The sequence below is a fragment of the Semicossyphus pulcher genome, unplaced genomic scaffold (assembly GCF_022749685.1).
Source record: "Semicossyphus pulcher isolate SPU_LCO1_2020_fin unplaced genomic scaffold, fSemPul1.0.p SCAF_10, whole genome shotgun sequence".
NCBI classification, from domain to species: Eukaryota; Metazoa; Chordata; class Actinopteri; order Labriformes; family Labridae; genus Semicossyphus; species Semicossyphus pulcher.
The window spans coordinates 24,352,373-24,365,853 of record NW_027211604.1 but is presented as its reverse complement, the minus strand read 5'-3'; the positions used below and the strand labels follow the sequence as shown (position 1 = coordinate 24,365,853).

Here is a 13,481-nt window from a genome sequence, read left to right as displayed (position 1 = left end):
CTCAAAATTAAGCACAGTATGACACTGTGTTACTTCCAACCACTGGGCACATCTAACTGCATGCAAAGCTAACTGAGCACCATCTTATCATTTATTTCCCACAGTTAAATATGAAAATATTTTTTTACATATGCCTACAAAGCGGTTAGTCTAACATGATGACAGATTATAAAGTCTAATACGTGTGCAAAGATGTGAAAAATCATGAATGTGCTCATTTTTTGTGCCATAAGATTTGATTTATTTATTTATACATATATTTATTCATTCATTATACTCTTGTCCCCAGGCCTGTTTATTTTTTGGCCATTGTCTGTAGATTTATTTTTCAATACTCTGTATGAATTGTTCCTGTCATATAAAAATGTCTTTTTTGGGGGTCTTTTTTTCTTATTGCACAGTAAACAAATCAATAATATATTATATCAATATCATCGTTTATTACCTGATGCAAAAGAGCATATTGATTACTCTAAATTTTCCAATTCCAGAAAAGGTATTTAAACGTTGAATTTATGTACCCTTTTATGAACTGATTTGTGATTGCTGTCAGTGTTGATCCCCTGGATTTATCGGTCTGTTTACATTGCTGTTTTTTAATTAAATGTTTGCAATAATAATAATTACCGTATTTTGATATTTAACAAGCGGCACAATGATAAAACATCCACGTCTAGTTTTATTTAACTGATTTCCCCTTCCACATGGTAAAAGTAATAAAAATATTCAGTCATCCAATTAAATCCCACACTGACTGTCCCTTTAAATCTCTCGGCTCCTCCTGCGCAGCACACGGCTCAGTCTGGATCGGTCCCAGGCAGTGCGCATGCGCCGGAAGTTGCTGCCGCAGACAGCAGCAGCAGCAGTGATTCGGCAGCGCAGGGCAACGGGAGAAAATCTGTCCGTTTTAAACCATGGCGACGTACTAAAAGATGCCTTTCGCAGAGGTAAACGGAGAGTAAGTAGTTGTATCTTAATAACACGCCTGCTGCCCGATACTGTGCGACATCCTCTTAAATTGAGGCATAAAGAATTAGGAAAGCTTGGGAAGGCAACAATGGGACTGTGTATGTTTCAGACTGACTGGCTAGGTTAGCTAGCCAGGAGCCTGGGCAGTCAGCTGGCACTCTGACTGGCAACCTGCAGGTTTAAAGCTACTGTACTGTTCACTGTTGTTTCTGTGTGTCTGTTATAAAAACCTTATGGCTCAGGACTCTGTTTGGAGCCAAAACGAATTTATTTAGGTGCTAAAGTTGTCATAAATTCTTGTTTAATGCTTGTTTATCTGAATGGAATTGGGCTTGTGTTGTTGGGTTGGTAAGCTGGTTGTTTTATGCTGAATTAAAACTCAGTTTGCCTGCAAACTCATCATCATAATTTCATCTTCATTATGATTTTCATTACCATGATGCAGACACCTCTAGAGAGAAATTGTAAGTTCCTTTTCCTGTAGAAGAAACCAGCTGTGGATGAAGTTATTAGTGTTGTTATCTCCTGCTATTCCCAGCTTGCAAAGTATGCTATAGCTGTCACTGAGTTGTCTCCCACTGCTTGCATCTGATATACTCATTAAGACATGCCTGCATACATCCATATTTAGAGTGTCAGTCATCTTCACGCGTGATACAGATGTTGTGCAGCCTCCCTGCTCCCCAGCCTGTCTGCAAATAGCACCTCCTCATATAACGAGGGAGGAAAGTGTTTCCACCTGCAAAGGCAAGTGTTAAAGGTGATAACAAAAGGTTGACGTCACCAGGCTCATCCTGATCCTGCTGCACAACCTCGACCACTGAGGAGGAGGTGGAGGAAGAGGAGGAGTGCAGGAGGAGTAGTTTTCAGAGGAGCTTTTTTTCTTTTTTGCCATAACGTCTAATGGTTCATGTCTGGAAGGAAGGAAAGGGCTTATCTCTGATCAAATTTCGGGTATCCTAAGGGCACACTTAACTAATGGGATCCTATCGATGTTTCTCCCCCCTCCAAGCCTGATCTTTACACGGAGGAATGTTAATGTTGCCACAGCCTGTTCGTGTTGTCTTTGGCTGCTCTGAGTCCGGCTTTATGTTGGGGTAGTTTGTCTATAATGTCATGGAGCTGGACGGACATGATTACGAAACACTCTTCTGTGACTGGCTGGACTGTGGAAGTGATCAGGTTTACTCTGCACATGGTAAGATGATGTTTTTAGAGATATAAGCCATTTTGCGTACATTCGCATGTCTATTTTCTAAGTTTAAAAACCTGCCTTTCTCTAAAATGTTCCTTGTGTTGGGACTGTTTCTCGTCTATGACAGCAGGGAGGATGTGCTAAGTGATATCCTGTGCTTACTCTAACAAAGCCTGACATTACTCGCCCAAAAGTGCAGTTTAGCAATGTAGCTTTCTTCCCCTTACATTTTCCAAAGAGCAGATAATTAAATTTCAGACCTTGTTGTCTGGGAAACTCAGGCCCCTAGACTCTCTGCAATTATCGTGTAGAAGGAGGAACCCTTTTTGCATCGGGGTGCTACGTTTCCCAGCACAATGAAGATTAATTAGGTCTTAGAAACAAATGACTGTAAGGCCTCTCCCCAGCTGTAAATGCAGGTTGCCTCTAATGACAGACACATTAATGCTAACAAAGTAAATATATGGATTTTACAGCTGAGTTTTATGGGTTAAAGTTAGTTTTTCCGTGTGCTCTCAGACGTGTATTTACTTTGTGTGTTTTCTCTTAAACATAACTTGAGCAGATGAGCCTGAATGTCAGGATCGCCTGGTTTATTAGTCCATGTCATGCTGGTCAGCGTTGTAGAAAATTACAGCGTTCCGCCAAATTGAAATACCACTTGAACGCATGTGTTAATTAGATCTCTGCATGGCTTTTCAAAGTGTCTCTCCTCCTCTGCCCGTGAGTCATGTGCTGACTCTTTGACCTGTCACTGCAAACCCTGAGAGCCTTTGCTGAGGGCAAACTGACAGGAAAGCAAGTTTGCCTTGTTTTTTACAGCCAACCACTGACAAATCTTTAGGTATTGATTTACTTTGTGGGCAGAGGAGGGTAATTTCCTCTGAAATACTTGTGTAGCATCTTGGCTGCGTAAGCCTCTCGCTCTGCAGTCGCCTGCAGACGAGGTTAAACTATTGCAAAAAGAAGCATATTGTAGAGAACTTAGACACCTACGTATTTAGGTTTACTTGAGTGGAAGCTTTAAAGTAGTGAGTAGAGCACAGTGTGAATGTAATATGAACACCCACACATTCTCTCCATACTAAACTCTCTGTAGCAAACTTTATTCTTGTAAGCAAATGGCTTTGGTGAGTGAGCAGCTTCCTCTGAATCCAGGATGTTCTGTGTTGTAAAAAGATTCTCCACGTGACATCCAAACAATCTGATTCCCAACATTAGGCTCGTCTCAGACAGCAGTAATAAGAGGATAACATCAAAGCCCTGCTTTATTTCTTAGAGACTTCAGAGCGAGACTATGAATAACAGATCACAAGGTACAAAGAGTCAACCAGAGAACTCGAGCAGCTTTTATGTTTCTGCTGTTTTTTGGGATTCACAGGGAGCTCATTAAAATACATTGATTAGTAACAGTCCTGATTCTGTGATTGTTGACTGTGAAGCGGCTCGGCTAACCAGCGCACTTTTTGATGCAATGATTTTCTGTGCTGGAGCGAGCCACTTGGCTGAGGCTCATTTTGGTTTATTCAAAGCCAGTCATTTGATGTAGCGTTTTAGAGACGGCACTTGAATTGGAAATGTGTAACCGCACGCTCATCCCGATGCAATACATTTGTTCCTTTCATATTCCAGCGGGGGTCTGTGGATGTTAAATCTCCTGCAGGTGTCTGTGAATTTTATCTGCATGGCTGATTTGTATTTTCCTCGCTCTGGTCCCTTTAGATGCATTTGTTGAGTATAATCCATTAGCTAAATGAGGCTGCCCCCCTGTTTGGAGATTTCCCAGGTACCATCCGGCTCCACCTTTCAGTCCTGCAGTCACCGGGCAGCTGTCGGCCCACACTCGCCCACTCAGAGAGACTTTCTGTGAGGCCACCCGATGTCTTCTCAGCTGTGTGAGTCTGGTTTCAGAGCGGGAGCAGATGTTTGGTTGCCTTTGTGCGAGCGGGCAAAGTCAGGAGACCCAGTGTGAGGGTCAAACGCAGGTCAGGCTGGGAGTAAAGAACTGCGGCCACATGATACATCCAGATCGGGTGTTTGGGACATCCTGGGCGACTTGTGGATACCTCTGAGAACAAGGGACTGGCCTGCAGGGCTCAGACTGTGGGTCAGCTGTTACATGGTATTTAGTGTGGTTCTCATGGGTTGCTTCATGTTGTGCCAAATAACTACAGGCGGTCGGCATGATTACAAAATACACTCTGTGTCTTTGTTAGCTACATTCTTGTGCTATTCATGACATTTTTTATATTTACATGAAATTGCATGTTTGGCCAGAGTCAGACTGCGGGAGGTTTAAGCTTCATAGATAGTCCAACATGCACATGCTAGAAAATAATGCAGCATGTGCATGTGGGCCCTGGAGAACCTCCGCCAGGCTACGTGAAACGCATCATCTGGCGGAGGACAGGGAGCTCGCTGAACTACACTTCCTCAATCTCGGACGCCGCCTCCGACGTCTGCAGTGTTTAGCTGAAAAACCACATAGCGTAAAATGTAATCATTTGAACCGTGAGGCGCTTTGAAACGCTGCCTGCTCTCCTGTGCTCCCTCTCAGGCATTCCACATTTCTAACACGTCATGTGTCGTTCACAATCGTCAGGTTTGAAATGTCGACTGACGACCTGAAGATGTTTTAGACGATCCGACGGTATATTCTCGTCATGTTTCAGATTCTGTCCCGCTCTGAGCCGTCGCCTGCAGTTAAACGGTAGTATTTCACTCCAGCGTCTCTCGCTGGGCCGTTCCTTTCAGAGGGAGGGGCGCAATGCATGCTGGGTATGTAGGAATGTAGAGTGGCCGAAACCACAAGCTGTTTGTGCGACTTTACTCTCTCATTGGCTATTGTGGTCCTTCTCAAGTATTGATGTAATCACCCTGATTTTTAATCATGAACATTAAAATAGTTCGATTTAATGGGGATGGTACGGATGAGTGTGCGAGATGTGCGGGCGGTTTGAGACTGGATCTGTTAACCCCTCGCATGACCTGAAATCTGGGCAGAACATCGTTTGCGAAACAGATTCCTCCTTAGGTTTTGGGGAGGAGTCAATGCGGTATAAATCTGCCCAGAACTCCTGTGGTCTGAGCCCATCCTTAGCAAGCAGATCCAATTAGGGTAAAACCACCCCCCTTATGGGGTAGTTTGCTTAATCAGCAAACCCGAGACCTTAAAGCAGGGAGTGCTGCAACCTGACGTTACAAAGACCAGTGGGCTCTCTGAAATGGTTGAGTCCTCAGCCTGAGGGCAATCAGGGAGAAATCTAAGCCTCCCGGTGACATTAACAACATAAAGAGCAGCCTTAGCAGCAGGAGGAACACGGCTCGGTTCAGGATGGCATCTGTCTGATCAGACTCGTCAGAGGCACTGGAGACAACGGGGCTGTTTATCCACTTCCATCTCACAGGAACAGTAGAAGAGCAGGGCAGATACTGTTATCTGTTTATGGCCACCTCAATCGGATCACTGAGCCTCCCCTGACACCCCCAAATACCAGACCCTCTCTGTGTAATGAGAGGTCAACAGACGAGTCCCACATCGCTCTTAAGTAATCCTAATAGATGTCATTTGCATGTCTGTGGTTATTGCTGCAGTTTTCCGACGTCCGTGCCAACCGTACATATCAGGGAATCGTTAGCCACCACCAGAGAGAGGCTCAGACTGTGACCCGGTCTGTGGGGTCAGAAAGGATGCCACAACAAAGCAGCAGTAAAGCTGTAGAGGATATCAAGTGCAGGGGGAGAGAGGGAGAGTGAGCTCAAAGTGTCATAGTTGGCGCAGACATTAGATAAGGCTAAGCTACCAGAGGATTATAGAGGGAGGAGATGTAAAAGGCTGCCGGCTAATTGGGCTTTATTTTTAATATTTCAGAGGGTTCATTAGAGACTAAATTGGTGACGGATTTCAGCTCTGGCTGTAGTCTGAGAGTCTTTTTGGGACAAGCTTTGCAACCTGAATAATAGCAGAAAGATTTTGTTGAGGGCTTGACTTTGATCGAGGCTTTTTGGAGGAAGGCTGCTTTTGTTGAACAGACTTATGTTACCTTACTGCACCAGCTAGTTATACCATCATGTCAGGCAACAACAATACACTGAAATTCATGTTTTTGAGTTTTCCCTTTCTTTCCAGAAAGAGGAGCTGTCTAAAATTGGTTATAGAAATGCTTTGCTTTTTGTAACCTTTGGCCAAACTCAGTAACCTGAAGGAAGGATACACACATATCATAGGCTTATCCTGTTCAGAACGACAAAGCAGCGAGTGTATCTGAACGCCTGATAGAGCGGCCGATGCTCGGAGGCTCGGTCTGGGTGTTTAGAGCCGAGCCGGGGAGGGACTGAGGCTGAGCAGAGAGAGAGAGAGAGCTGTCGAGGTGAGCGGCCGGTCAGCACGCGGCACTTTGCCATGACCCTCCTCGGTTTATCTCCGCTCGCACCACTTCTCCAGGCCTCGGTGTGTGGGTGTGTTTTCTCTGTGTGCGTGCAGTGTGCTGGAGATCGAGCCGTGCTTAGAATGGGGCCCTTTATAACCTCCTCACCCTCTGGTCCTGTTTGCAGCCATTGTTGGCCGCAGTGAATGGTATCTCCGTGCCTTGAAAAGTAACCAGATGACATTCTTCCTGTTGTTCAAAAGGGCCCGGGGTTGTGTTGTGAAAAGCGGCTGAAAGGATAGGCTAAGACTGTGACCTTCAGAGGCTAATCTCTGGCATGTCATTCAGGGCCTGTTTGAAGCAAATGCAGACCTTTTTCTCCCTGATAGCAGCGCACCAAGTCAAACAAGGCAGAAATTCCTCTCAGATTTTCAACAGCTACACTCCAGAAACAGTCAAGTCCATTTTTTATCGAACCTCCACTATAAAAGGAGGGGACCAGAGGGTGTTTTGTAGCAGCTGAACTGAATCGTTATTCCAGACAGGCAGTGTGTCTGACACCTACATTGTCCAAACAGTCTCTGCAGCCTGTGACTGAGCCCTCTGTACACAGACCTGTGGCATCAGCAGCCCCTCTGTACTGCATGCTGAAATACCGCCGCTGCTGTGAAAGCAGCGGGGATGAAATGCACTTAGTGAGACAGTAAACATCGGCGCAGCTCTCAAACTAGCTTACGTTGTTTATGTGTGCTCCTCTCGGGCGTATTTGCTGTCTTCAGCTGGCTGCGTTTCCAGGAATGTGCAGAGATGCAGTTGTCGCTCTGCGGGGGGATGCTGGCTGTAATCACAGTTCAGAGTTCAACTCTGTAGTTGGACCCGACTGAGCTGCAATCAGGACAAGAGTCACGTTTTCCTCCTGAACTGGAGGAAACAGCTTCACATTACTTTTGTGCTTTATCTTTAGAGGATTTTTATCATGAAACTTGTTGGACACACAGTTAGAGATGTTCCAAAAGCTTTCTTTGCCTCCCGATGCCGGTGTGATATTTAGAAATCGAACATTGTAACAGTTATATGCTTCCAATCCTATGTGTTACTATTGTTCTCATTGTTGTCTGTAGGGACTCTGCTTGGGAACCATGGGGTGGCCGGTTCAAGTCCCGGTATGGAGCATGGAAGTAGGACTGGTAGCTGGAGAAGTGCCAGTTCCTCTCCTGGGCGTTGTCGAGGTGCCCTTGAGCAAGGCACTGAATCTCCCACTGCTCATGTGCCGCCCCCTCACTCTCCATATGTCCTGTTTGTGCATGTGTGTATTTTGGGCCTCTTCTAAATAAGCTAAGCTAACGTTAGCAGCAGTGTGGCTCTCTTGGCGTCCTGTGTTAAAGAAAACCTGCTTTTTAACTGGAAACTGCTGATTTTGTGTTTTTACCAATTGTTTAAACTTTATATGATATTAAAGGAAACTGATTGCTGACATTTAGCTAGCTTTGACTTGTGTCACGCTCTCAGCTAGCAGCACACTGTTTGATGTCATCACAAGATGACTGACCTGAAACCAGTTATTCTTTGCCTCTCTGAAACAGTAGCTGCTAGTTGCTGTGTAGGCACGATTTTCCTAGAAAAATAAAATACAGACTTTTACTAATATAATATAAATCATCACTTCTGGGCCTCTGTACATGTGTGTGTGCAGACCCTTGTGAGACCCTTCCCTCTGCATCTATTCTGTTGTTCTGCTTTGCGTGGGACATTTTCAGGAGGGGCACTGTCGTAGTTCCCTGAGCCAATCACAGCGTACAGGTAAGTGTGGGCGTGGTTCAAATTAGCAACTGGGCCCCATTCAGACCGGCGAACATGGCGAAAGAGCGATGCAGAGTTGGCTTTCTTTCTGTTGGACAGGTAGGTGCCTCAAACTGGGTCGGACAAGCTAACCGGCGGTTAGCATGCTAGCGTAAAGGTAACCATGATGCTGTCGGTGTTAGCTCTGCGGGGTGGCCGTGTTCACGAGAGAGTGAGAGTGAGCCTCTGGTGACGAAGAGCCCAGGAGGAGGGGCCCAGTCTGAATGTGTAAATCCTAATTATTAGACCTTTAGGGAGAAGAAGAAGAACTAAGATCTTTGTGTCTAATAATTTCTGGTATCAGAGCTGTGCGTTGACTGGTGTACCACTTCCCCACTTGAGGTTATACAGGAGGCTTTTAAATACTGGTGTTTGTATCTGGTATGTGTGTACTTTTTTAGAGAGTTTAATACTTGCTGTATAAACTTTGGACCACTGCTGTTAGATTACTGACAGCACTTAAAGAGTAACAGCCTTCACAGCATAATGAAATGTTGCTTCCCAGTTGTAGAGTTGTATCTAACATTGTGCCTCTCAAGCCCCCCTTAACCAGATGCTTTTAGTCCACACTGAGAAAGAGTCTTTACCATTAATGTGTTCAAGGGGATTTGCTTTTCAGCACGCTAGAATACACTTTACTGGCATTGAGCTTTTCTTTGTGCCCGTCTAAATGATCTCTGAGTGCAGGTCTTTGGTTGAGAACAACGTTTTCTCTCTGCTTCCTGTGTCAGCACCATGCCACCTGTATGGGGTTAAGATCGGGGTCAGAGCTCTTGCAGGAGTCTGTTGTCTGGGGCCCTTTTCAGGAACTGCTTGTGCTTGGGACTGACGAGGAAAAGAAAAGCTGTCACATTTTTTTAGCCTCTTTTGTCAGACATCTTTCAACGATAAATGATTGGCATATCTCCTGCCATTTCCCGCTTTTGTTTGAGACCAAATAACAAAATTGACCATTACGTGCGATGAGTCTGTGGCCTGTGCGCGTGTGCACGTGCACATGCGCACACACAAAAAGGCGAGGTTGTTTACAAAGGAAGCACTGAATTAGAAAAGGAAAATGTCAACTTTTATCGTGCTACTGCACAAGCATTTTGCATTAGTCAGAAAGTATCCCCTGAAGTGGTGTAACATCCGCAGAATGTGATTGAGATAGAGAGAGGGAGACGGGGTGGGGGCAGAGGAGGATGGGTGGGCCACGATTTGAAAGGCATACTTGAAAGTACTCGTGTGTAAAGAGTCCTGAGGCAGGTCATGTTGCTGTGTGACAGAGGAGCATTCGTCTTGCCGCGTCTATCTGACGTCCCAGGGTCTCATTGCGAGGGTTCGCCTGCGCTGCGTGTCGGCTTTCTGTAATTAATAGCCAGTAGCCCCCTCGCCCCATCAAGGGACCAGGTGCTGCTTAGATCTGCTCCGGCACAGAGAGACAGCAGATACGCTGGTGGTGGGTTTCACTGTTATTGGGATGAAACCAACGTCTCGACATCTCAGCTGAGTGTGTACATATAAACAGTCAGCCCTAGACTCCAAACAAAGATGTATAATCATTACTCTGAATTTTAATGGTTGTTCTGATGGATAGCTTGTTGGTGAAAGATACGGTTCATTTAGTCTACTTTGTGTCGAGCACCATTGTACTCATGTCCTGTGCTGTTTAGCGGGGCTCGAGGCCCTGACAGATTGCCATCCCGATGGGGAGATTTACCCAGCCAGCACCGCCAATGGCTCTGACACCATCATTAGGCTTTGATCAGCTGCAGTCTGCGAGGGGAAGAAGAGAGTAATATTCTTGATCTAATTACTAGCAGACATTTCAGGCAGTGTAATGTGTGATTTAACCTCTTGTCAGAGGCTATAAAAGGAAGCTGGGTTAATCTTCCTGGCAACCTCTTTTCCACGCAGGGGAGAATGCTTTTAAACTCTCCTTTTCCCAGGAAGCTGGTAAAAACAGAACGCCACGCCACGCCTGACTTTCTCTGGAAATTTCTGCAAGGCAAAGAGTCGTCTGACCTTTGAATGTTAGCAAAAGCCGGTCCTCAGGAACTCGTGCTTTGTGCATTTTGAGAATTGTAAGTAGAACAAAAAAAAGATCTGTCCTTTTGACTTCTGCATGCGTCCTCCAAAAGGATTGTTCTGCAGCCCCCTTTGTTTCCCTCCCTCTTGTTCTTCCTCTCTTTCTTTTTCTCCCTCTCCCTCTCCACCCACACACTGCAGCACGATGAGAGCAGGAGAGCTGATTGAACAAATAGATTGTAAGTGGAATCGAGGGTTTGGGTTAATCAGTCAAACACAGTTAAACAATTCTTTGGACATGAAGGGATTAGTCTTGCCTGCGTTGAGCTCATCAGATCCCATTCTCCCCAGCGCTGGCCGGGCTTTTAGGGCCAAGGGCCACGGCCTCGCTGGCTCCATGGAGAACCACACACGCACCCCTCAGCATGCTCCGCTGCCTCTGAATGCCCCACCACTCTCCTCTCCCTTTGTTACCCTGCACAATTGGAATGATGGATTAGCAAATTAAATGCAGACCTTTCTATTCGTGGCCATCCTTGCTCAAAGTCTCATTCACTGGATCTATCACAAACGGACTCTCCAGTGGTCACCAGGTTCACTGTACGCCCTTTATTCTTGCTGAAAAGTGTCTCTTTGCTGTAAATGCATCCTCAGAAAGCAGCTCAGTGACTCTCTCCGACATGAAAGCCCCGTGTTTTGTTTATACGGGATGACTTCCTGTACGGTTTCTTCCCTTTCATCCTGAGTGCTGATCGCACTGATAGGAAGTGGCCTTTATGTGATGATGTGTTAGAAAGCTGCGTCCACACTGAGCATGCTCTGGATCACCTGTGTCACTGTCTCCTCCATGCTCTGACCCCGATGGCCCACAGATAAACTTGCCTGACCCACGTTCCCATTTAGAAACCGGCAGTCTAACTAATCAACTACCGATACACTTTCCTCGTAGATACTTTCATGCTTATATGCGTTTGCTTGATTTGCTACTTTGTTTTAAGCCATCGCCCTCATTTGTTTGTAAAGATGCTCTGTTTGAATCCATATCGAGGATTATTTTCCACAACAGCACTGCCACACGAACAGCTTTTATGTTGTAACCAGAGGTGAAAATAACAGTTAATCAAAAACATAGGTGACCAACATGAAAATAACCTGAACCCAAAGTGACCAACCCAACAAAAATGCCAAAGTTAAGCGTCTAAACTTGCAAATGTTTGGACAGCAAATACATGACCTGAGAACTGTAAGAACTTTTGATTTTCTCTGTATGTGGTATGGGATGTGCCTGTTTCCAAATGAACCATGGTCGGGTTCAGGTGAGAACAGGACATAAAGTAGGTCCTTGTATAGGAAGCAAACCAGAACACTGTGCATCAGGGAGCAAGGTGAGCAGAGGACAGACGTGGGGGAGCGACGAGGTGAGGGCAGAACAATGTCTGTCGTTCTCGATCAACCGACAAAGTTCTCGATCAGATATTGGATATTTTTCTTTTTTGTGTCCGATAACTTGATTCATTGATTCATTGAAAAAGAGGCACTTCTGAAATAAGTTGTTCTTTAAGAGCTAACATCTAGTAATTCTAGCAACATCGTTTGTCACCCTTTTTTATTGTAAAATGTTCCAACATCTACATTTAGGATAACTTTCTCCAGAACTTTGTTGCCCCACTAAATGAACATTACAAAGCTGGTGGTTCAGGCTGTCCGATGTAGACAATCAGAGGAATGTCTTTAGTTATGGAGCCTCCTCCACTATTTTCTCTGTTTCCAACCAAACATACACAGAGCTATGCTAACTCTGCCTCCCTCTGCCCCAGCCCCTCCTACAGTGCAGAATGTGTGTGTGAGTTAAAGGTGTGTGTGTGTGTGTGTGTGTGAGGTGTATTGCTGTGCTCTGTAGAGACCCCAATTAGCGGGACTAGCCTGCCTCCTGAAGGTCACTCCCCGAGCTTTGGTGTGTGAGGGCCGGGCCAGTCAGGAGCAGCTCTGCCCTGAGAGCGACGGGACCCCCGGCCTCACCCAGGAGCCCTCACACAATAACCACACCTGCTGTACTTTAGTGCCGTTTGCATATTCTCCTTATTTTTGCATTCAATGGTGTTGGCTCAGGATTTTGCTAAAGGTCAAGTGTTCTCGGCAGACTGTCATAGTATACTGTGACCATATCTGAGAGATCCATTTGTCATTAGCTCCAAAGTCCCCCACTTCATCAGCCCGTGTCTGGTGTCGGCTATCTCGGCCTGATTGATGGCTCTGTCCTTATTGCAGGGAACCGGGGTCGATGGCAAAAAATTTGCTGCTGGGTGCATTAATGCTGTGCTCAATGGCATAGACCTTTGAGCATGCCTCATCAGTCTTGAATCATTGGACGGCCGCAGGAGATCTGTGTGAGCCGGCATGATGCAAGAAGGCAGGAGAGAGAGGAGAGTGAGAGGAGGAGTTTTTATCATTATCACTCCTGTAACTCTGTCTCACTGGTACTGACTGGAAGGGTGAATATTTTGAGTTAGTGCTGTTTTTATGAGCACCAAAATTGTTGTAAAAATTTTATTTTAGTATTGATTCTTCAACAAATGTGAATCTGCAGAAGCCAGCCAGGATTCAATCAGACATAAACCACAGTTTAATTTTGGGCTGTGTGTTTGAAATGTTCTGTATTACAGGTTCAATACCAGAACCAAACTTTTAAAATGTGCTTCTTTTGAGAAACTTAAGGACAAAAACCATTTTATCCTCCATGAAGCTGCTGGAAAACAATAATCTTTAACAGCGTTCTAACAATGTAAGATATTTCCTCTTTCCCACCTAAATTTAGCTCGTTGACGAAGGTTTTTCAGACGCTTATAGATGCCGATTGTCTCTTTTCCCATTGCCAGTGAAGTATCCTCCTGTCCGTCTCTTTTCTGCTGCGTCACCGTCTGACGTCACAAACGTGCCAGAGACAGGGTTAGTAACCAGTGAAGATGTTACGGTGGTTAGGTCTTTATTGTGTCTATTACTCATTCAGTCTGTTTATCAAACTCAGCGCTGACAAATCTGGAACGATGTTCAAGCGCTGCTCGGACGGAGATGGGCGGAGTTTGAGGTGAAAAGGAGTCGCA

The 13,481-nt window shown here is 45.4% G+C and overlaps 1 protein-coding gene across 2 annotated transcripts in view; it reads left to right on the top strand.

The window, feature by feature from the left end:
- Window positions 1-868: 868 nt before the first annotated feature.
- fam222ba (family with sequence similarity 222 member Ba) overlaps window positions 869-13,481 on the top strand; it is a 38,805-nt gene continuing 26,192 nt past the window's right edge. The window contains exon 1 of one of the 2 annotated variants that reach the window (XM_069678174.1): window positions 869-958. The gene's annotated coding sequence lies outside the window, so the exon portion shown is untranslated. Of the gene's footprint in view, window positions 959-2,009; window positions 2,168-13,481 lie in introns of those variants that run through there. The other variant, XM_069678183.1, reaches the window with a different exon arrangement.